The 3,648-nt window shown below is 36.7% G+C and overlaps 1 protein-coding gene across 1 annotated transcript in view; it reads right to left on the bottom strand.

The window, feature by feature from the left end:
- LOC103208206 (olfactory receptor 5B3-like) overlaps positions 1-2,485 on the bottom strand; it is an 8,407-nt gene extending 5,922 nt beyond the window's left edge. The window contains exon 1 of the mRNA XM_007953884.2: positions 2,477-2,485. The gene's annotated coding sequence lies outside the window, so the exon portion shown is untranslated. The remainder of the gene's footprint in view (positions 1-2,476) is intronic.
- Between the last annotated feature and the right edge of the window lie 1,163 nt (positions 2,486-3,648).

Raw genomic sequence — 3,648 nt, 5'->3', positions numbered from 1 at the left:
ATATATATAATTTATTTATACAATAGGTATATCTATGCTTGTTGTTGTTGTTGTTATTTGCCATAGAGTCGGCCCCCGACTCCTAGCGACCCCTCCTTGGGTTTCCGAGGCAGTTATCACTACGGAAGTAGGATTGCCCAACCTTCCTTCCGAGGAGTGGCTAGTGGGTTTGAAACGCCAGCCTCCTGGTTAGCAGTCAAGTGCCTTAGGCACTATGCTACCAGAGCTCCCATATCTATGCTAGTGTACTCAAATATTCCAACTGTTTCCAGATATGTGCCTGCCACTTTGCAGGTAGCCAGAGACATATACTTGTTCTAGACTTTGACCTGTGGAAAGAATTGATATATGCCATTTCTGGATATATTAAAGCACATAAACAACACTCCAGTTGTCTTTTCTATTGTCATGATGACTAAGGAGGAAGCAGGCTTCAGCAGGTGCAGCTACTGATGCATGCTGATGTCCACAATTTTGAGTGACTATTTGTAATGAGTCCTCCCCATCTTAGACAATATGTGCGATGCAAAAGTAACAGTATAAGTAAAAACATAGGCTTAATGAGGGTCTCCAAAGATATTAGGTCCTGTTCTCTGGAACCTAGAAATGTTACCATATATGAAAAAGGCTTCTGATCTAGTTAATGATATAGAGATTGGAGAGTTTCCTCTTGATAATTCAGTGAGCTCTAAATGAAGTAATAAATGTTATTATAAGACACAAGCAGGAAAACTGGCAGAGTTAAGAATTCCAGGGCCCCGTTATATCACAGAAACCCAAAAGATGAACAAACACTGTCAGAGTAAACTTTGCTGGAAATATAGAAAATACTGAAAGTTTAACTTGATCACTAGTGGTAGTGGTCAAATGAAAGATGAGTTTCTTTTTTTATTTTTTTAAAGGCAATTTAGACATATGTTTATTGTAATCTCTGTCAAAAATATTGCTTGACCAAAAGTTAAAGGAACAGAGACTTCAAAGACCATAAACAACAAAGAATAAGTCTTTATAAATAGTTCAGAAAAGTTACTAAACAATTACTACTCACATAACAACAAACCCTGAGTAAAAGGAAGAATCTGATATCGAGAATTACTTTATGATATTCAAACTGTTCAGTTTCAACAAAAAATTAAAAGGCCTGTAAAGAAACAAAAAATTTCATCTATTCATAAGAAAAATGAATTAACAGAAATGGATCTGAGGAAGTACAGATATTGAAATTACTAGCTAAAGATCTTAAATCAACTGCCTCAAATGTTCTCAAAGATACAGCAAACTATATAGAAAGAACTAAAGGACACTAGAGGAATGACATCTCAATAAAGAATAATATCATTGAACAGATGATAATTATGAAAAGAACCCAAATAGAAATTCTCAAGCTGAGTGTTACAACAACTGAAATGAAAAATTCACTAGAGGATTCCAATGGCAGATTTGAGAAGACCGAAGAAAGAATCTGTGAAGTTGAAGATAGGTCCGTTTAAAGAATAAAATCTGAGGAACAAAAAGAAAAATCAGAAAGAAAAATGAACAAAGCCTTAATGATACGTGGGACACCACCAAATACACTAATAAATTTATGATGGGAGTATGAAAAATAAAGGAGATAAACAGAAAGGAGCAGAAAGAATGTTTGAATATCCTCAAGTATGATGAAAGACATGTATCCACATATCCAAGAAAGAGTGACGGAAGTGCATAGAGGGAAATTTATAGCTACAAATACCTACATTAAAAAAGAGAAATGTCTCAAATTAATAGCCTGCTTCTGGAGGAATGAGAAAAAGAATAACAAACTAGTCTCCAGGCTGTGAGAATGAAGGAAATAATAAAGATTAGAGCAGAAATAAATGAAATAGAGAAGAGAAAAACAACAAAGAGAATCAACAGAATAAGAAACTGGTTCCTTGAAGATTTGAATGACATCAAAAGCCTTTAGCTGGACTGACAGGAAAGAGAAACAGCTGAAATCAGAAATTAGTGTGAGGGCATGAACACCAAGCTCACATAAATAAAAAGGCCTTTAAGAGAAGACCATGAATGATTGTACACCAACAAATTAGGTAAAATATATGAAATGGAGAAATTCCTAGAAACACACAAACTATCTCAATGGACTCCAGAAAAATAAACTTTTAAATAGTCTCACACTTTGTCCTTTTTATTATTACTAAATAGTATTTATGGTTTCTTACTTTCACTTAATGAGACATTATTCATAAGTATAAAAAATATGAGATTATTTGAGATAATCCATTGGAGAGTGTGGTTTTTAGAAAATCATTGCATAGGATTTGTGATTGTAAGCACTGAGAATATAGATAAATATATTCATCAAAGCAGAACACCTGCCATGTTTCTTGAGATTCTATGAAATTCTATCTAAAAGATTTTTATTATGTATGGTTGTTCTAGTTACCCAGTGCTGCTCTGACAAGAATATACCACAAATGGGATGGCCTTAAAAAACAGGAGTTTCTTCTCTTACAGTTCGGGCAGCTAGAAGTCCAAGTTCAAAGTGCCAGGCTCTAGGGGCTGGGTGAAAGCCCCTCAGCCTTGGCTTCTGCTCTTCTTTCAGTTCCCATCCCACTGAAGCTAGAGGCTTTTCTTCACTCAGACAGCTGCTGGCTGCTGACGCTGCCAAGCCCAAGGTTGACAAGTAAATGGGCACAGTTCCGTTGTTACCAAACCACATAGGCCATTAATTCAAGTTCATGGAAAGTCCCAAGGTCAGCAGAGCATGGCAAGCTGCTGAACAACAACATGGCTACATGCAGGGTTCAAGCGTGCCATAGGCTAGAGACTATCCCCAAGGCTTCTCTTTATATACAGGAAGCAGACCACATTCCAAAGGCAGCTACTCAGCTGCTTGTGGTAGATCCCACCATAGAGTTGATTGCCAGTCTCATCATGGGGAATAACTACCACCAGCTGCCCAGTCACTCAACCAGGCCCAGCCAAGTTGACACACAAACTGAACTACCACAATGGTTGATTAAAATTTTCAGTGGTTCAACAATGAAACATAGTGATATAGCTAGACCCAAAGCTTAGTTAATTTGCTCATTTAAAAATATTTATTGAGAATCTCTACAAGTCTGACATAATACCTATTAGGTCTGGAGATAGAGAGGTAAACAAAATAGATAACTCTAATACTCTGAGTAAGTTTTTATGTGAGTTGAGGAAAATAGATGAACAGGTGAACAAATAAATATACAAAATAGTTGAGTGTTAATAAAGACTATGAAGAACAAAGGCTGAGGAAAAGAAGTTCATGCAGAGGAATGACTATTCTGTAAGGAATCCACTTAGGGTCTGTCTCTCTGACCTTCCTTAGGTGGTAATACTAAAGCATCAAACAGGAGTTGGAGGAATATTACAATAAGAATGAATAACAAGTACAAATGTCCTGAAGCAGGGCCATGCTGTGTGTTGTCCAAGAAATCAGTGTAAATGAAGGGGGCTGAATTGTTATGAGAGTGATCAGAGATGATGTAGCTCAATTAAGTATCAATGAAGGAGTAGCATTAATCATTTCTGAATATTTTTTGTTACTGTTGGTGGTGGCGAGTGCCATGGAGTCCATTCGGACTCATAATGACCCACTGTCCCATACTGTTTTCTAGTCTGTGAGCTTCA

Source organism: Orycteropus afer, unplaced genomic scaffold, assembly GCF_000298275.1.
Source record: "Orycteropus afer afer isolate SDZICR_OR568_19922 unplaced genomic scaffold, OryAfe1.0 scaffold00419, whole genome shotgun sequence".
NCBI classification, from domain to species: domain Eukaryota; kingdom Metazoa; phylum Chordata; class Mammalia; order Tubulidentata; family Orycteropodidae; genus Orycteropus; species Orycteropus afer.
The sequence above is the reverse complement of the archived record's forward strand: the minus strand, read 5'-3'. Positions and strand labels throughout refer to the sequence as shown.